The 21,714-nt window shown below is 37.2% G+C and overlaps 1 protein-coding gene across 1 annotated transcript in view; it reads left to right on the top strand.

Annotated features, from left to right (window-relative positions):
• Positions 1 to 1,881: 1,881 nt before the first annotated feature.
• Fhl5 (four and a half LIM domains 5) overlaps positions 1,882 to 21,714 on the top strand; it is a 34,707-nt gene continuing 14,874 nt past the window's right edge. The window contains exons 1-2 of the mRNA XM_051198653.1: positions 1,882 to 2,087; positions 2,665 to 2,748. The gene's annotated coding sequence lies outside the window, so the exon portion shown is untranslated. The remainder of the gene's footprint in view (positions 2,088 to 2,664; positions 2,749 to 21,714) is intronic.

The following is a 21,714-nucleotide window of genomic DNA, read 5'->3' as shown; positions in this document are numbered from 1 at the left end:
TTCCAAGTGCTGAGATTAAAGATTTGTGCCACCACCACCCAGTTGCAGTGTTGGTTTTTAGAAGAATGCCCCCCCATAGGCTCCGTTTGATGTTTGAATCCTTGCTTCCCATTTAGTAGCACTTTTTGGGTAGGTTTGGGATTTGTGCACTTAATAGCAAAAATACGTCAGTGAGGGCAGGCTTTGAGGTTTCAAGAGCTGTATGCAATTTCGAGGCTCTCCATTTCTCGCTGGGTTTCGCAAGGTGAGGTCTCAGCTTGCTGCTTCAGTTACCATCCCTCCTGCTGTCTGCCATGCTTGTCTGCCATGATAGTGATGAACTCCTATCCCTCTGTAACTGTAAGTCCTTCCCTTTATAAGTTGCCTTGGCCATGATGATTTATTATAGCAATATAAAAGTAACTAATACATAAATGCTTTTCTCTTCTAACTTGCCTTTATCAGTGAACCTAGAAATGGGAATATTTCCATCATTATGCATAATGTAGTTGGTCTTTTCGACTAAAGTCTGTTGTGTAAACATATAATTTATGAAGCTATATGTAAACATTTATACAAATACCTAAATATTGCCTTATACAGTTAACATATCCACACAAAATTCTAGCAGATAAGTTAAATATTTAGGTTGTGCTAGAAAGTAATTTTAAATTCTATATTTTCAATTCTTCCAGGATTTAGGCAACATGCATTTTTATAGTTCAATAGAACACTTTAAAGTAAACTTTATAATAATATAAAGAGAAGATAAGAGGGAACCACACTGAGGCAGCGGCAACTGTGGTTGATAAAGCGATTTATGTAGTTATATTAAATCTAGAATGAAAGGATAATGATATGCCTAAGAATGTCATTTAATAAAGTAGATCCAAGAGAATCTGTAAAAATAGAGGCTGGTGGAGACTAAGTGAGGGAACCTAAGATTTAAGATGACAGGTGGTTGCCAGCACCATGCCCTAAAAGAACATAGGAAGAAGATAAAGAGCTTCATTCAGGACTGAGATGGCAAAAACAAAATCTCAAAATCACAAAGACTCCAGTAGATCACAGGTACTACAGCAACCCAGCAACCTAGTACAGCCACAAAATATTTTCTAGTTGTAGCATGTAATTGTAAAGTGGCTCATACGGAACACCATGGAGAAACAGTAGATTGAAAGTGTAACTACAGGGGAGAGGGGAAGGGAAAAACCAGGAGAGTAACTTAGTGCAAGTAAGCAAACCAATTCAAGATTAGGCCTTACCAGAGGAAATTCCAATAAAAATATGACGCACTGCTGTTGGAAATTCTAGTCAACATATGTTATGATCCTAGAAACTTATTCTTTCTGGTGGAGAAATTAAAGCAAAAGACAAATTGAGGGAGTCAATGAAGCTGAATTCATGAGTATAAACCATCCTCATGAAAAGTATGTATGTAAACCAAGGGGGCAGTGGCCTCATAACTTAATGAGGACATAGGTGCTGTGACATCACCGAGACTGCTTCCTTTCTTGTAGGTGGAAGAAAATGCCTATTTAGCAAGTACTCAATTCTATCACTAAGAAAGATATAGTTTTGCTGATTGGATCTTGTTGCTAATCATAATGTTCCAACGTCATGCCCCACTTATCAAAACTGAGTGAATTAAAAAAGCAGTTAATTGGCTCTGTTTCCTAACCCTAGTTATTTGGTTGTATTTAGCTGAGTTTAACTTCCAGAAATATTAACATGTGCCCTATGGCTTAAAACAAGAACAGTGTAAGTTTGGTCAGGAAATAAATCAAATTATCACAGAATATTTCTTCTCTTATCCCACCTTCTGAACTGAAGGAATGATCTCAAATGGAAATTCTAAGAACAAATGCCATTTGTTATACAGGCCAGTGTGACCCACTGAGAATTCTCTAGATGGATTACTTCAAAACCAAGCCTGTCTTCTGATACAGTCAGCTTCTCGAGCCACTTTTCATAGTTTGAGGTTTTCAAAAGACCAGATGAGATTGAGCCCAAATGAAGTCACACAGTGTGGATAATGACATAACAATTGGTGCCGGCATCTGTGGACACAGACAGAAGTCCATCCACATTGCAAGTGCAGAAAGCAGGTTACTATCCTGAGTTAGTTTATTCAAGTCCAACACTCAAAAGTTACTCAATTTCCCAAGAAATAAGTGACAGAGGCAACAAGCAACATCTCAGCTGCTCTACAAAGGTGAGAGTCCTCATCTCTCCCACACAGATCAACAGGAAAGATCTGCCCTTCAGATGTTTCCTGCTCATAGGAGGATTCTGGTAGCTACCAGGAAACAAAACCAAAAATGGATTGAGTAAGGAAATATACCACCTTTCAGAGAACTTTTTTTTTTTCAATTATGATCTTAATTGAGATTAGTCAGTGGAAATTCTCAAGTGTGTGTGGCTGCAAAAATGTTCTAGATTTTAAACTTTGGGGCTTAGCCAGATACTTCAGCTTCTAATACTGGTCAAATTTCCCTTTAAGGAGATTCTGAAGGGAAGTTTTTCCTTGTGGTTTTGAATAGAAATTGACAAGGAGTGGTTTTTGGCTGAGTAGGAGTCTTGTGTGTATGTCACAGAGTTGGAGGAAAGTGCCTATTTTTGCCTACAAAGGCTTGGGTAGGGATGCTGAGATAATGCTGATGATCCCTTCTGTTCCTTTTGGAGTTGACATGCCTGTGATTGAGAGGGGAATCCACCACCTGTTTTTCCAGACTCTGTAGACCAAAGGAAGAAGCAGCTGAAGAAAAAGTGAGTTTTCTCCCTAATGCTTCCTTTGTGTTTGTTCATGTGGCATTCTGAATTCTTAAAATTTTTAAAGATGAGATTATTTATAAACTTTCCAGGAAATGCTTGGAGGGTGGGTAAACATTTGCCTGGAGGGTGGGCATATAGCATGAAGCCTTAGCAATGGTTACTTGATTTTTTTTCTTCCCTGAGTTTTACAGATTTCTCATTTTGATGACACTCATGGAGGCAACACAGTAGCAGATAACTGGAATTGCCTCCTGGGTTTGTAATTGTCTTAATACAGGGACATTTTCATTTTCATAAAAGGAGAAGAGATATTCAGGGTTTTTTTTCCTTCTTAATTTATTTTAGTGAATAACATTATCATTGGGGATATTTCATGATATTTATACAGAAAACATTACAGTCTTAGCCTTTAAGTAAAGGGGATAATCAGAACCTCCTATTTTCTAGGAAAATCTTGCTACTTTCTAGAAGTAGGCAAAGAGCAATTCTTAATCTATTTCCAGTAGTAAAATGCTCCTATACCCCACCCACACAAATATATGATACAGTAATCTAAAGTACTTTCCTTTGAAATGGAGATGCCATTATTTAGGCAAAAAGTACTCATCTGTTTCCCCTTTCTAGTCACCCTCTCTTTGATAACTGTCAACCATCAAAAACCAAAGTCGGCATGTTAGCTGTTTGGGAGTATAGAAATGTGGGAGCATAAAATATGAATTAAATATGTAATTCTTGTATCTATAATGAGAGAAAATATTTGAGCCACTTTGGCCACTATTTCTGACTGACAATACTGTCATGTATAAATACTGGCAAATTTTTAGCTCAAAGATGTATGTCACAGAAGATAATTCTAAGCATATGTATTAAGATCTATGCGTGAAGCTGTAAGCCAAGTTGGAAAATGAGGAAGGTAAACAGATATCTGCTTTCTGCTTCTAAAGATTCCCATGTTGACCTAGCTGAGCGCCAACTTTCTGTCTAAAGTAATGTCACCTCCCAACAAGTTTTCTCTCTTCCCTAATGTGCTTGCCCACAATGGTATTTTAAGTAAAGACTTGATAATTTGGATTAGGCAAGGGTAAAATATTTTCTGCTTATTGTACTTATATTGTCTACTTATAATGAAAATGAGTTTTATAGAACACTTTAGAGAAACTGATTTGTTCGATGGTTTTCAATATAGAAACCATGATCTCTTTAGGAATGCAAACTAATAACAGTTTGAATCAGTTGTCAGTTGAAATTTGTATTTTATTACTCTTGTAAATAACATCTTCCTGTCTGTTCTTGGATAACCACTGGTACCATAAAAGGGCCTTTGAGGATAAAGAGTGGGTAAGGGATGTTTCCCTCAAAACCACAACTGCTTTCAAAATGATCAGCTTGAAAATGTACCTGCCTCTACGTCAGACTACAGTGTGCTCATGTGTGACCAACAGATGATTCTCAGGGTACTAATAATAAAACAGTGAATGTAGTTGCAGGGCAGGGGACACTCAGGGCAAAGCAGCTGGGATCTGACAGGGACAGCACTGGGATCCCTTCCAGAATGACCTAGTAATTTATGTATTTCCCTCCACTGCCTCTTTGGTCCTGGGTACATCTCTCTCTGGTTGTCTGACACATTCTCAAACCTCACACAATCCAGCTAGGTACTTCCTTCTGCTTCATATTGTATTTCCATCAGGTATACTCTTGTACAATCAAAGACACCATGATCCAACCTGTGACTCAGCCCAAACACAGGGTAAAATAACTTCTTTCCTTCTCTTACTCCCATCTTCTGTCACTTGATTGACATTAGCCCTTTACCTGACTCCCTGCCCCTAGCAGAAGGAATAGCTCCCCTCTGCCCACCTCTTGTTGTGGCTTCATGAGCCCAACCTCCATTGGTAACAATTTTGCATTCTGAGTAAATTCTGGGGATGCTAACAGTCTACAAACCTCACTGAAAGGCAAGGAGAACTCTTGGACTGGATGGGCTGGTTCTCAAATAACATGTAGCAGCATCTCTGGTTGTCATTGCACTAGACATAAAAACATTTGAACACCTTAACCATTTTTTTCTGTAGTATTAAACTTGCTTAATCCAGTTGATGAGTAAATGAACTAATAATAGACAGATGTTCAGATTGTAAGCAGGCATAAGTTCCTAGTTCTGTAAAAAGAAAGTGTTTGTACTCTTAAAAATATTAAGTCCTATGACTATAACGTGTAATTAAGTTGGGGCTCCTATAGGGAAAGGGTTTCTATCCTAAATTTTGATTAAATTCCTGCCAGTGTGGAACTAACAGTGTTACTAATGTGTGTAAGTTCTCTTCATGTGAAAGTTAATACTTCTTTAGTAGCTATGTGGACATAACTGTCATTTCGGGAAATGTCAATGCAGCTGACATGAAGCTGCCATGTAATCTAAATTAAGATTCTGTTTTAAAAGTGATTTCTAATCCTACAATTATATCTACTTGCTTATTCCAGGAATATTGTTATAATTATGCTATAACAGAAACCCCTAACCTTTGACCAATAACTTTTCTAAATTTAACAGCTGTATTCTAATTTTATCTGATATTTCTCTTATTGTCAAAGTGATACTTTTCAGTATATGATTTCTTGACATCAGTCAAGAGACTTAGCATCTGGAAAAGTTTTCTTCCTTTGTTTACTTTTAAAAAAATATTGCTATAATTGATATTTAATTAATGCTATTTGATTTTCACTTAAAGCAATATACACATTTTGCCATTCTGTTAAATACCTTTACAAACTTTATGTTGATGATGTCTAATATTAATATTACAATTCAAATTCTAGTCAAACTTAAGCTTATTTTAACAATAGTTCAGCAGGCTATAATTCAAAGCACAAAATATATTTTGAAAATGTTAACCATTGGTCAGCAAATGTTTTATGTAAAGAGCCATTTGGACCATTAAAAAACTACTGCCCCTAGTGCTGCAGGTGCCAGGTGGCCAGTACAAGCCTTCAGTGCCTGAGCATAATTGCATCCCACTGCAGCTAGCCAGTGTGTTGTGCACAAGTGTGGCTTCAGCCCACTGTAATTAGACATATGGGCAGGGTTATTTCCACCAGCACTAGACAGTGTGCAAATGTATGTGTATGGGTACACTGCAACTATACAGTGTGATAAGGCACATGCATGGCTGCCTTCCACTGTAGTCAGTGTGATAATATAGTGTGTGTGATAATATAGATAATATACAGTGTGATAATACATGGATGTGGATGTGGATGAATTTGAATGCAACTTTCTTTATGAAACAAATTTGAGCTTTATATAACAAAAATGTTCCTTTGCTATGATTTCTGTCATTTAAAACTATCCTCAGAGCTTCCAAATAAGAGAAATTTGTGCAACAAAAGAGAGGGGGATAAAGCTTTTCTCATAGAATCTTTGATTCAAAAAATGCATTGTGGGTCTGTCTTCAATATTAATTACATATGAAAAGTGTTCAAACATGAGCAACATAAAAAACTTTAGTTAACCTGTCATTGACCTACTTTTTCAGAATGTCTAAAATTGGACAAGAAGAAAATTGTGGCCTAGACTGTAATTGTGGCTCTGTGAAGCTGATATTTTAAGGTTCAAACAGTGGAAACAGCTTTATTTGTAACCATCTGTTATCTGGGCCGGGCAAGGAGACTACCAAAAGCACTTCTGTGGCTCCACTCGAGTCATTGTGACCTACATTCACCCACCCCACCCCTCTTTTCCACAGTCTGTACTGTAGCTGCCCTGGGCATAGCAAACTCAGTTTTTCCAAGTCTTTCTACTGTTCACCTTCTAAGACATAATTCTGAATTTTACCTGGAGTTTTTTAAAAAAATTGTTGTGACTTCCCTGACCACACTGAAAGTATTTTCAAAGAGTTGCCTTCCTTTTTTTTTTTTTTTTTTCTCACTCCCTTTCATCCACAGATACCAATCAGGCTCTTTGTGAGCTGATAAGACAACAGTCACCAAGAACCTGGCTGAAATAGGTTTTACTCTGCATTTTCAGCAGAATGGGAAAGGCTATTAACTGGAGGTGATGAGAGCTATGGGTGGTAACATATGGAGAACTTTGGGCACATACGGCCAGAGTCGACTCTAAAAGATGCTGTATCTCCATTCCCCATGGAGGGATACTCCCTTAACCTAGAGACAGGAGAGAAGTCGTAGTCCCTACTTCAACTGACTTGACAGATTTACATGACCCCACCTGGATAGCATAGCCCTACATGTGGAATGGGGGTGGAGGGATGGGAGGGGAGGGTGGTCAGGGTGCATGTGAAAGGAAAGAAAGGGTAAGTGGGAAGGAGGAAGGGAGGTAGGGGGGAGGGGGAACTGGGATCAACATGTAAAATTAAAAAAAAAAAAAAAAGAAAGAAAGAAAAAAAAAGATGCTGTGTCTCTATCCAGGTTTGGTTCCTATTTGCTCTGATAAACACAGTGACCAATGCTGACTCCAACTTCATCTAAATTGTTGAGAGCTAGAACAGATAAAGCATAAAGCTGCATTTTAAATATTGTTCTGCATTTACTATCATCTTTATAATCAACAAAATTTAAATGATCTAAAAAGAATTTGCAACTATCAGTATTATCAGCACTATCAGCACTGTACAGGCTATAGTTGGATTATTTTTAAACATATTCTGGTGGGAAGTAGAGTAGGCACCTCATATACATATGTCACAGCCATGTTACTTCAGGTTATGAGCCAGAAGTTAACACAAAATCCATTTTTGTGTCTTATTTAGCCATAGTAATTATCACAATAAGCAAAAACAAATATTAATTTTCATTGGATATTGTATGGGACTTGTGTTTCCTTTTGAAGATAATTGCTCCACTTTGTACAGCTGCCAGGTTGATTTCAGGTTGAAAACCTCTGCATTTATCCTGTTACCTGGCAGCAACTAAGACCTGGAGAGGGACACAAATAACAGCTTTTTTCTTTTTTTCCATCTTTTTCCTATTTACAGAAGACACATCTGTAATGCAACCCATCATTAAAAAATAAAAAATATTTAATGTAAGAAACATGTAATAAAAACAACACAAAATAAATTATATTTATTAAGTCTATTAAGTGCCAGGAACCTGAACTATACTGAAATATTATTGCTAAATACTATGTCAGTGTAAAAAAACAAAACAAATCAGTGTGTTTCTCCAAACCCAGTTTCTCCTTTTGTTAGATGAGAGAAACAAAGCAGAGAACAAACCAAGGACTTCAAAGCCTTCTGGGCCCCCAAACTTAGTGGTTTTGTGAAAGTAAGATCACAGGGACACAGGCAGGCATGCTTTAAGGGGTACTAAGAAGCTGTGTCTCTGCCATCCAGAGTCCTCCCATCAAGTGTCTAAGTGCTCCCCTAGCCTACTCTCCCCTTTCGTCCCATTTCTCCTTCTCATCCACTTAGCTATGAGTTTGATTTTTTTTTAACATGGTATTGCATAGAATATTAATTAGCTATAAAGCTGATTTGTTGCAGAGTGGAAATTCTTTCCTAGGGATATAATGTCACACAAGAGATGAAATAACCATTTGTTTAAAGTGATCAAAACAGTAACAAGTGTTAAGACACTCTTTAGCATCTAATTTGAGCTGATCTTAGGAAACCCCTCCCATTCTTAGCTACTCAGTTAACCAAGCTTGGCCCTCAATACATCACATATGGGAAATTTCTAATGTAAAGCAAGGCCTGTTTAAATAAATTTGAAGTAACAATATGAAGCTGTCCTATTGAATGTTTGCAAAATTTGATTTAGAGGTGCATTCAAATTTCCTGCATGCCCCTGGAAAGAGGTCTGAAGGCAGGGTAAATGCCTTCTTTTTAAGTTAGTTCCCATATGGAACACAATGATGTTAAAATGAACTGAGCTTTTCCATTCCACTTTCAATACCAAGAGACTGTGTACAGATATGTGTTGAGATTTAATTGAAAATTTTGATGCAGGCAATTCCTGAGCATGATATTAAGTTCCAAAGCTATGAACTGTACTACTGCAAATGAAAACCCTGTGTCTCCCTGTTTTGTTTTCACACTGTTCCTTGTGGTTTCAATAATTACTCCATTTTTAAGTAAATTATGGATTGACTGGACTAGAAACCAATGTAGATTTTGAGCAATATCCAATGTTAAAGAACAATTGTGGTAACATAGCACACACATACTTAAATGTTTCCTGTCTAATCATGCTGTATTCTGATATGCTTTCCCCCTCAACAATTTTTACATTCTATAATTACTGGTAGTTTTTAAGATAACCTGATACATGTTATCTAATTTGTTCCATTAGTGTATTATAAAAATTCAGCATGTTTTGGCATGTATGTATTTACTTTTGTCAATACACATATCAGTGTCAAAATATATGATACAATGCTGATCATGCATTTTGTATAGTATTGCTGTGAGCCATCACCCCTCCCCATGCCATGAAAACTGTCAGCTGAGATTAAAAGTTTGGAAGTTGATTTGAAAGTTCATGACTATAACAAGGATTTTATGTGGCATAAGATAAGCCCTTCCTGGTGGCTTGTCTCTCTTCTCAGAGGTGCCTAAAGCTGGGACTTCCTCGGGTCTGTGAAGAGCTCTAGTTACCAAAACTTAGCCCTGTGCTGCTCAGTCCCCTGCAGACTCAGAAGAGTCTGAAGACTTCAGTGGCCAACATTTCTGAAGAAGAATGAAAAGGTGTACAACGTGAATCTGTAGTTCACACCTATGCCCATCAGCAAAACCTCTGCCAGACTTGAACAAAGGCAAGGTTTTACATCCTGTGACTTAGAATATCCATCCCCAGGAAGAGAAGCAAGGTATCTGCAGGCTTCTTGAGGATGGGAGAGAGGGGAAGAGGAAGGGAGGGAGGGAACAAGGAGGAAGGGAGGGAAGGGAGGGAGAGAGTAAGGAGGAAGGGAGGGAGGGAGGGAGAGAGAGGGAGCTGGGATCGATATGTAAAATAAAAATAAAAAAAATAAATTAAAAAAAATCAAGGAGAATGTACCTACCGAACCAACAGAAGAGCTTCTTCATACATGAAGGGAACATAATGGCATCCTTCATAGAACATTCCAAAGCTGGAGGTACCATATCCTATTTTGTGGTCCTTGATAAATCTGATAATGTAGGAATCCTTCAAAAACTGCCATCACTTTTGTCTAAGACATTTTAAATTACCTTGCTGCAGGGATGCTCTGTCTGGCTGCAGTCTAAAGGCCAAAGTGTAACTTGCTTATCCTGAGCTTAAGCTTTGGTTATAAGAGATATAACCCATGCTGAGATATGTACAATACAAGGCATACATTTAATGTTTCTAAGAGAATCATAAATAACTGTAATTAAACAGATCTCAAATCACATAATTTCTGAATTTGCTCTCATAAACCTTTTAATTGAAAAATGTTAGTTTTCCTTAGAAGGACCAGAAATTATTTCTTTTATTCTTGTGTTTATAAGATCTCAAGCCAGAATGATCTACTGTACACACCAATGCCAGGAAATGTTATTTGCCTAGTGTGCTACAAGGTCAGAAAAGAATATGTGATTGGCTATAAAAGCTTATGTTGCTTTTTGTTGATTATTTGAAAGTTCTTCCACGATTTTTTTTAACCTGGAGTTCTTGTTTCAGTGAATTATGAATTTAAAAAACTATTCTGTGGAGACTATTAAGTAAATATATATAAACTATCATTAAAAATTATTACAGACTATATTCTTCACTTAACTACATAGCTTCCCAATACTATCCATATCTTAAAGAAGTAAAAATTATTTCTTATATTTAAAGGCATTTATTTTTTTAAAAATCATACAAGATAATTTTTCTTTGATCTATATTATGAGATTTTTTAAAGCTTTGTAAAGATTATTTGGTGTTAGGATAAACCAACTACAACATAGTAATTAGAGCCCTGACTCCCTGGAATAGGAATTATTAACTGGTCTGCTCTGAAGCAATGGCTAAGATGAGTACATTTGTCATCTTGTTCACGGTGACTTAATGGAATGAGAATTGACTTTTCTCATTACTCACTAGTGACTGAAATTATTTCAAAATATTGGGGAAATGAAAAATCAGTTTATTTTCTAGTACTCACATCTTTATGAGTTATAATTGATATCACTGATGGAAAGTTCATGGAAAGGCCATAGCTTCTGTTTCTGATCCTGTTTCCACAGACCATGGTAACTTCCTATGACCCACACACCCAATTGCCAGTCTTGGTGAGGGTGGTCCAGTGGCTTGCTCCTTCCTCAGTAGTCTTAATTCCTATAATGCCAGATGAAACTTTTTGCTGAGCAACTTGCATTTGTCATTGAGTGCAAGGGAAGACATTAAGAACAGTGTGGAGTGGGCAGATTGATGACTGTCCAGCACTTCTAACTAACTAACCAGCTGCAGTTAGGAATACGATGAAGCAATTTCAAGCTAAAAAGAATGACCAGAAACAAAATAAAAATTAAAGACCTGACATGATTAACAGCTTTCTGGAATTTTACAGATTCCTTGCTGACTATCCAAGGAGCATACAGAGATTAAGGACACTTGCTAGTATGTATTAGATTTGCCCTGATAGACTCTATCACTGGGAAACAGAGTTGCATTGACCCCTATAGACTCTGAGCTTGTGTGATACTATTAGATAAACCAGCTCTTTAAATAGTTCCTTGTCTTTAACAAGGCCTGATGCTAAGATTTACAAATAGGCCTCAGAGAGACTAAGACAACCCAGGAAATGGTTTTGCTTTTCTAAAACATCTTTTCCAGGAATGACCAAGCAAGAACACAGGGAGTAGAAGGAAAGGTTCCAATCAAATCTTGTGAAATGTCCATTATTCCTTTTGTAATGATGGGTTAAAAGAAAGCTGGGACATGGGTAGTATGTGGAGATCTAGTTAGCTTAAGGGCAAGATTCTACTTGTCTAGAGAGTTGCTTATACACCAGCGGATTAGAACTCAAGGGAATTATGAGGCCTATGAATTGTTAGAGTCATTTGCTCTGAAAGAGTGAAATGTCTGAAAAGTGTTATTTCATTGCCTTCATGAGAATGATGCTTTAACTGTTTGTTAATGGGTATCATCACAGCACCATCCTAAAAATAATTTCTCTCTGAAACCACACAAAGTGCCTTTTTTTATTTGTTCATCTCCACAGAATAAACTAACAGATGGAAAAGTCTAGTCAGCTTCTCTCTTTCATGGGAGAGTACATCATTGGCTCTTGGGAGAATTCAAGTTTGAACTCTTCACACAAAACATCGAGCTTCCAACAATCTGGACTTGCAAGGATTCCCTGGAGACTAATATCAAACATTCCAGCAAAATTCTTTGTTGCTTGTTTTAGATTATTTTTGATTGATGCCCCAGAGTTATGGCTTTGGTTATTTTAAGATTGTTGAGTTGTTTTTTCAGTAGAATTTTGAGGAGGAAAAAATAGTTACTCCTTTGAAATTGTGAAGTAGTTCTAGCTATAGGTTCTCTATTAAGTGAAGCAACCTGCAGCTGACTTAATATGACATTGCTGTTTTTATATCTACTTCAGGTATGTCCACAGGCAGCCAACAGGATTCTCATTTTGTGGTTAAAAAAAATAGGGGCTGATGGGGATTGCATAACTGTCAAATGACTACTGCAATAGCAAATTAAAAGCTTGCACTCAAGTAAGTGATATGAGAATCTTTAGATTCTGATTTCCAAGCCAGCATTCTTCTTATGTCTTAGTTACAAGCAAAAAAAAAAAAAAAAAAAAAAAAAAAGAAAGAAAGAAAAAAAGAAAGAAAGAAAACAGAAAAAAGAAAAAGGAACTTCTTATAGATTTGCCCATTCTCCAAACCAGTTAAAATTGTGAAAGAAAAACTTAAAAGCAGAACATACTTACTAGTCTTTCTAACTCTTTCATGGGTTTTGTGTGTGTGTGTGTGTGTGTGTGTGTGTGTGTGTGTGTGTATGTATATGATGGGTGTGGGTACTGGCAAGCCACCTGAGGACATCAGAGAACACCTTTGTGGAAGTGATTCTGTCCTTGCATAGCCTTTTACTGTGGAGGCCCCTGCACAGCTGCAAACAGCATATATGTGAACTGTTCTGCTTAAGAGCACATATTTGTTTCTCTGCCCTGATGTGGAGGAATAATAACTTTGAATCTCATTTAACTCTCCTAAATCTTGTCAAATTAAATAGCTCATCAAAATTAACAACACTAGCACTAACTATATTGGACCTGGTGGCAATCATGTTGAAATTCTGGCATAGTCATGGAGTCTCCAAAGTCAAATGTGAAGGACTCTTAACAGAGAACTAAAATATAAATATTTGCAAACTTTTTCACTGGACCTCATCTATGCCCCTAAGTTTAGAGGGAAAAGTCTTTGAAATGTAGTGGCCATGCTTCTGCTATTTTATTAAAATAAATTTATCAGCCAGTGTTCAAGGACACTTGAGAAGATTTCTTAGCCAGCCTTGTAGGAACAGCAGAAAAACCGTCCCTGCCCTTCTAGATTCTGAGCCCCTTGCCTTCTACTCTGTAGTCTTCATTGTTATTATCTGTCACACATACCTGTGTATGAGTTATGAATCAAATAGAATCCTCTTTACACTTGTGCTTTTGTCACCACTTGTCCTAGACCCCAGCTTTGACATTCATTTATTCAGTTGTACTGTTTTTGCTGAGACCCTACAGTGCCTTCTGAGATGCACAGTTGATGTGAAATGTCTTGCATTTGAGGAGCTAACAACTCAGGGAGACACACTAGAAGGAGGAGGAGGAGAAATGAGCAAAACGTGGGGAAAGAAGTGTAACTATGACCCCAAGAGAGAAATTTCTGACCTAAGAGATTAAAAGTGCTTCACACAGAGTGGGTTTTTTATTGAACCATGATTAAGGAGGAGAATCGTTATGTTGGACAAATCAAGGATTTGTATGCTGTTGTTTTACAAGGAGAGAAGCACATCACAGAGAGTCATGTTCAAAGGCCTGAGAACATAGTTTATCTGGAGAGGAGAAAATCATGACATTATTTCAAGATAATGAGAAAATAATACATGGTAGTAGAGAATTTCTGTGATGAGTGGATTTGGGCTTTATAATAAAGAAAATCTTTGAAAATAAAATTTAACTTGAGAAAGAAGACAGTAAGTCTGAGCCAGCTTCCTTGAGCATTGTAGAAGGTATTCTTAAACTCTTTGGAGAAACTGCAGTAGAGAGGAAACACATATTTAAATTGTGTGGCTTTATTCAGGAAAGTACATGTATAGAGGGTGCTGAGAAGATATTAGAGCACCTGAAACATCCACCTCAGCAAGCACTGTGTGTCCTTAATTATGCAGTATAGATGGTTTCTATGCTTTGTAACGAGTAGTGCACACTGTATGCTGATCAGTGAAGTCTCAGCATGCTCTTGGCTGCTCATTTACTCCTGCCTGCCCTTACAGCAAGTTTTCAAAATTAAAACTCTAAATGAGAATATGACAAGTCAATTAAATGAAGCACAGTTTAAATTCAGAATCTTCTTCTCCAAGCATCATACATAAATCACATTTCATAGTTCAAAAATTTTTACTAACATTTTCCAAGAGCATTTTAATATTGTTTACACTGTTCTTATTTGAATAATGTTTATGCCTAAATAAATCTAATAAAACAAATGAATCCATGAAAGACCTTGAGTGCGCAATCAGAATAGTTCAGCATCAGCCCCAGAAACTGTTCTGAAAAAAAAAATGAAACTTAAGCCAGAAGTCCCAGCATAATCTAAAGAGTGCATATGTTATGAGAAACTTACAGATTATGCATTAGAGAAGAAAGTCATCTTAAAGGCCATTTTCTATACATTCCCCATATAATGTAATTGCTGTAATTATTTTAAAACAGCATTACTACTTCCACAGTGAATTGGAAGATACAATCAAATCAATGGGGTTAACTTATAATTTAGTTTAAAATAGAGGATGTAGTAGTTCATTCTTCTGTTCAGTCAACAAACTTCTCCCCATCTTCCCTGTTAGTGTGCCCCCTCCACCAAGTACCATTAGCATGCAAAGCCCTTCCCAAAATATGCTCCATTCATCTGAATTATTGCCACTGTCAATATAAAGAATAGACTAGATGGATAGTTTAGTAATCTTATTCCCTTTGATTTATCATCTGCTGTTTTAAAGAAAAGTAAAGATTACACATACTGAAAGGAATATATGTGTAAAATATAAAAATGACAAATCAGCTTTATAAAGTAGAATCCATTGTATATTCAGAGTATTTTATCTAACTTATCCTCTTTCAATACCAAAAGTTAAATTTAAAGTGAACTCTGATGTTGTATATTTATCATGACCATACTGTTAAAACGTTATTTTATCATATTGTATGTGCATCCATTCATTTTATTCTTGTGAGTGTGCACATGCACGTGGTGTGTGTGTGTGTGTGTGTGTGTGTGTGTGTGTGTGTGTGTGTGTATTAGGTATTAATTTCCTGATGACTTCATTTGGCTGATTGGAACTTATGTGAGTGACACAGATTTTATGGAATCTTTTGTTAAAGCCCACTTCACAGAATGTGAAGTTTGTTATTTTATTACCATATGGTGAGGTGGCATAGGACCATATTTTTATTTATGTGTCCTTTTGTGCTTCATGGACACTCAGACTGTGTCTTTATATGTGGATAGTCTATTGTTCTAAGCATGCATATATAATTGTTATAATTTACCTGTTAGTATGGTAGAACTTGCATAACTCATTCAGTAACTATGGATTAAACTAATAGTAGCATTTTGGCTCTCCTCTAATCTTTTTCTTGGGTCTTCCTTCAGCTGCCCACCTTTTCTCCATTATGAATTTATTGGGCTCCTTTACATTCTCAGTGGTTAAGCAACTTGAAAGACTTTCTTTGACCCTTTGGCTTATTTTTACTAATTTGGTTTCTTGACAAACAAAAGTTCTTACATGTAACTTAACATGAATTCCACGTAGCTAGTACTTTTTTTGTCTTAGGAGCTTTTTCATATCGACATGCTCAGATAGTCTGTATAGTCAGTTTCTGTTTACCCTGCCTTATAATCTGGCAAAAACAATATGCTCATATGAAGGGAAATAGTACCTATCTAATGTAATGCTTATTCACCCAGAAATTAAATTGTGCCCGGGCTGTTTGCTGAAAAGACTATTTTGTTCCTCATCACTCATCTTGATCAAAAGACCTTTCCAATTTGTTACATGCAACACTGTTTCTTCGGTCACTCCTCTATATGGTTTAGTCTCTGAGCCCCATTATGTCCCAAGGAATCTATGTGGCTAAAGCTGGGTTTATGCCACAAGTGTGTTGCAGTAGCCCTGCATGGACCTTACATCTGACTCTGGGAGCATTCTTGTTCTTGTTTTTGTTCTTGATTGAATGTAATTCTATTATTCTCGGGCTTTGTGTTCCTATGTAGGCTTTAGAACAAATTCATAAATGCCTCCCAAATTAGCCCAACACTGTTTTTGTCTGATCTGCTGAACAAGTAGAGAAAAAACAACACATTCAGAACAAAGAGTCTTCTACTCCATAGATATTTTGTATCTCTCCACTGGGGTTTCTCTGTTCCCTCAAAGTTTGTATAACTTTTTATGTAATGACTGCATTACGCAGTAACTGAGCAGTTATGACATTTCAAGATCACTTTTGATAATTTTGCTCTCTGATTATTGAATGATAATAGGATGGATTTTTTTCACCTATGCATTTTATCCATTCTAATAATCTGAAGACAGAATACCTGATTCCACAGTAAGATTACCAATAAACAATACATTTGTTTCTTTCCATTCTTGTTTTTGTTGTTGTTACTGTTTTTCATTTTCTTTGGTGCAGTTTATGACTTAGGGTGAAACTCAATAGAAATAGCTGCCTCAGGCATGCTTTGCTAGTTTCTGTTCTCTTCTCAAAGCTGTTTTCCCAAGCTCCCAGGGTCCCTTTTTATTTTCACAGTTTCTGTTCTTCCTCTAGTTTATATACTCACACCTGAAGATTTAGAACTAAGAACCACAAGAAGCAATAAACAGTACTTTTCTTATCAAACGAATTCCAGTGAGATTGTGTTCTCAATGCTTTTAAATCAAACTTTTAATACCAATGACTATTACTTTGTTGTGTAGAACCAATGCTGTTTATTTGTGACTGCATTATCAGCCAATATTTTTCTTTTCTGTTCTCTCTTTGACCTTCTTTTTATTGTGGGATTTTTTAGGCCTGGAATGACAAAGAAATCCTCATAAAGTGTGTGTGTGTGTGTGTGTGTGTGTGTGTGTGTGTGTGTGTGTGTTTAAGCCAGGTCCTGGGCACTACCAACCAAATTCATGTTGAGTTAGTCTTTTTTATATTTTTCTTTTTTAAGGTTTTTGTTTTGTTTTGCTTTGCTTTCTTATTTTACATATTGATCCCAGTTCCCTCTCCCTCCCTCCCATACCCTCTGACCTCACTCCCATACCTCCTGTTTCCCCTCCCACCCACCCCCACTCCACAGGAAGAGTGATGCCTTTCAGGAGGGATCATCAAAATCTGTCAAGTCATTTGGAATAGATACTAGGCCCTCCCTCCTGCCTCTAGGCTAAGGGAATATCCCTCCATGGGGAATATGCCCCCAAAGTCCTTTCATGCACCAGGGATACATCCTGGTTATACTGTCAGAGGTCCCTTAGACTACCCAGGCCTTCTAACTGAGACCCACATTCAGGGGGTCTCAGTTGGTCCAATGCTGGTTTCCCAGCTATCAGTTTGGGGATCCATAAGCTCTCCCTTGTTCAGGTCAGCTTGTCTCTGTGGGTTTCTGTAGCCAGGTCTTGAACCCATTTTCTTATCACTCCTCCCTCTCTGCAACTGGATTCGAAAATTTCGGCTCAGTGTTTAGCTGTGGGTGTCTACTTCTGTTTCTATCAGCTACTAGAGGAGGGCTCTATGATAGCATATATGTTAGTTATCAATCCCATTATCAGGGAAAGGAATTTAAGGTAGCCTTTCCACTATTGCTCAGATTGTTAGTTGGGTTCATCCTTGTAGGTCTCTGGACATTTCTCTAGAGTCAGTTTTCTCTTCAAACGTATAATGGCTCCCTCTATTATAATATCTCTCTCTTTCTCTCTCTCTCTCTCTCTCTCTCTCTCTCTCTCTCTCTCTCTCTCTCATCTATTCATCCCCCAACTCAATCTTCCTAGTCCCACATGTTCTCCTCTCCTCCCCTTCTCTCTCTTAACTCCCTCTCCACTCACTGTCCCCCCTCACCCACTCCCAATTTGCTTAGAAGATCTAAGCAAATTTCCTTTCCACTTCTGTGAGGGACCTTGTATGAATCTCTTAGGTTCCTCCTTGTATCTTAGTTTATCTGGCAGTGTGAATTATAGGCTGGTGATTCTTTGCTTTTTGTCTAAAATCTATATAAGAGGGAGTGCATACCATGCTCCTCCTTTTGTGACTGGGTTACTTCACTCAGGATGGTTTCTTCAAGTTTCATCCATTTGCCTGTGAATTTCAAGATTCTACAAAACTCTAAGTAGAGAAAGAAGGAGGTACCCTTGAACAAATTGGTATATGAGACCGTTTCCAGAACATAATACCAGTAACACAGACACTGAGATCGAAATAAATGGGACCACCTCGAACTGAGAAGCTTCTGTAAGGCAAAAGACATAGTCGACAAGACCAAAAGGCAGCCCACAGACTGGGAAATAATCTTTACCAACCCCATATCTGACAGAGGCCTGATCTCCAAAACATACAGTGAACTCAAGAAACTAGTCAACAAAACAACAAATAACCCTATTTAAAAATGGGGTAAAGAAATGAAGAGTGAATTCTCAATAGAGGAATCCAAAATGGCTGAAAGACATTTAAGAAAGTGTTCAACATCCTTCACCATCAAGGAAATACAAATCAAAACAACTTCTGCCAGAATGGCTAAAATTAGAAACACCAATGATAGCTTATGCTGGAGAAGATGTGGAGAAAGGGGAACCTTCCTCCACTGCTGGTGGGAGTGCAACCTCGTACAGCCATTTTGGATATCAGAATGGCAGTTCCTCAGGAAATTGGGAATCAGTCTACCACAGGACCCGGCAATCCCACTCTACCCAAATGATCCATATCCATGCAACAAAGACATCTTTTCAACTATGTTCATAGCAGCATTATTTGTAATAACAAGAACCTGGAAGCAACTTAGATGCCCCTCAATTGAAGAATGGATAAAGAAGATGTGGCACATTTACCAATGGAGTACTACTCAGTGGGGGAAAAAAAAACAATGAAATCTTGTTTTTTTATTCTTAGAAGAACATTTTTGTGCATGTAATTTTCCAAACTTACAGAAATAGTCACCTTTGTAATTAAAATTTATCACTGAAATCTGGCATCAACTAATATATGAAAAATACCTATTTTGAAATTTTCTTTTGCCCATATTGAACTTGTCCTTAACTTGCACTAATATATTCCCTTTTAATGTTCTTATTTCCTTTGTCTACCACAACACAATGGCCCTTTCCTGATTCTGCTTTTTTTCCTTCACACTGCCCAGCTTGTTTATCCATAAGCCCTTTACCTTTTCTCCTTTTCGGTACTGCAACTTTCTCTGACATCATCCAATATCTTAGTGTCAGTTTCCCCTGCAATTTATTGACCATCAAATGGCTCAGCTATAACAAAAGCTAAACTTGCTTTAATGCAACACTCTACTCGAAGCATGTGGACAGACAGCCTGATGCTTCTCATGTCCAGAGTTCTTCAACATCAGTGCACGTAAATTTGAATTGAATCTTGCCTCTCAATTAGTTTTCTTCCATGCCAATCTTCTGTGACACAGTACTCCTACCTAGATAGAATGCAGATGTGAAATCTCAGGATGACTCTTTCTGACTCCTAAATACATTCAGTTAGGTCCTACTGCATCTTGATTCACCTTCACATGGCTCACATTATCCTCTTCTAAGATGGACATCACTTCCAGACTGAGTACTTCAAACACTCTTTCTTTCCCTCCCTAACTGTCCATCTCCCATGCTTCTCACAGTCTCTAAAACCTGGCTCACTCTCTCCTGTTCTCCATTTTATCAGAGTACACAGTTGGCAGGATATAGTACACAGCCTGTGTGTTTGATAGACTGTACCATCTATACTTGTGTAAACAAGCTCTAGCCATTACTACAATAATGGAATTGATTAATGACACATTTCTCAGAACATATCCCTGGTTGTAAGAAGATATGGTTGTATAAATCATATGTACTATTTTTGCCACGTGGCATAAATTTCTTGTACTTGTCTATGAATGCCTCATGTGTACAAGTATGATAGCCCCTAGTAAATGCCTTTCCCCATAACTTCAAAGACAGAGAGGTTTATGCAGATACTGGGATCCAGTTTCTGAAAGGTACAGATATGAGTTTCTAGATTTTGCATTTCATCATACAAATGATCTTGGCTCCAGAAAATAAGTTTCTTCACCTGCCAAATGAAAAACAATAATAGGCTTTGGGAGATTTCAGGGAAGATGAAAATCTATGCACATTTGTTAAAATAATATCCAGCTTTCAGGAAACTGGAGTATTCCACAGCATTGCTAATATTTCCTATACTGTATGATACATTACTTCACTCCTAAACCATCTTCTAACTCTGTTCTGGGTAATGATAGAATTGAAGCTTAGGTTTTATATCAGCTGTGAGAAGACTTTGGAAGCTTTACATGGTATCTCAATTATATACCACACATGAATGGCTAGCCATGCCTACCAACATGTGTTCAACATAACATGTGGGGACACATCAGTAACACTAATGGTTATTCAGCCTTCTAATTACAAATCAGGTTTTCTCTAGCATTTAAAATCTTTGAAAATAATTTCTCCTGCTGTCTTTGACTGGTCCTTGAAAAGTCATTGCCCCTCCTCCACCCTGCAGCTTTACCAATTGTACAGTGATCACAAATTGGCTGATTAACTTGTGTATGGACACAGTTTTCTTATTGATTAAAAACATAGATTCCATAGACAATAAAGGGAAGAGAACATAAAATCGTGTTCAGAAAAAAGGTGTTAATATTTCATATAGCTGAAAAAGATTCATCCACCTCACCCAATTTAGAGGTCCCAAAACTTTAAAAGTTCAAAATGTTTTCTGTATGTCTTATCTTCCCCAGTAAGAATCCTAAGAATCCTTTCTCAGGATTCAGCAATCTCCTACATGTTTTCTCTTTCCTTATAAACTAGGAGTGATTGCTTCTTTCCTTCCTTCATTCCTTCTTTCCTCTTGTCTTTCCTTTCTTCTCTTCTTCCTTCATTTCTTCCCTCCTTCCTTCATCTCTTCCCTCATTCTTTTCCTTCCATGATTTGCAGATTTCTGGCAGCTTAACACCCCTAAAATCTTCCTAGGGAAGTACTTCCCCACTGGCCTATTGGCTCCCTAAGAATTATGTATGATACAAAAAAAAGCAAGTTATATTCTTTCTGAAACGATGATCCTTTAGTTTTTTAATAAAATATCTGAGCACATTTATACATTCATAACTGATAGACATCCTTAAATGAGAACTGAAATTTTAATGTGATATTGCCAAGAAGAAAGTAAACATTTAGTTTGTTCATTACTTCAGACTGTATTCACAATTCTCTAGGTTAGCTTGAGACTTGGTAAAGGGTGGAAAATCAGCTACCACTGAGTAAATATTCAATATAGTCTTATAAATGCAGAAATCATAAGATTTTTAAGATATTAGACCAATCACTTTCTTTCCCTACTCAACTCTGACACTGTTTTTACAAAAGAGAATGAAATGAGAGATGCCCTTATTCTTTTAAAAGCTAAGAAAATATGATCCAGTGTGTTTAAGACATTTCTATAGAACAGAGGCTGTCATGTAGTCAGGAAGGGAGGATCATGTATTCTTGTCATTGCATTAAGTCCAACAAATGAAATTATAA

This window comes from Phodopus roborovskii, unplaced genomic scaffold (genome assembly GCF_943737965.1).
Source record: "Phodopus roborovskii unplaced genomic scaffold, PHOROB, whole genome shotgun sequence".
NCBI lineage: Eukaryota > Metazoa > Chordata > Mammalia > Rodentia > Cricetidae > Phodopus > Phodopus roborovskii.
This window is presented reverse-complemented; position numbering and strand designations above follow the sequence as displayed.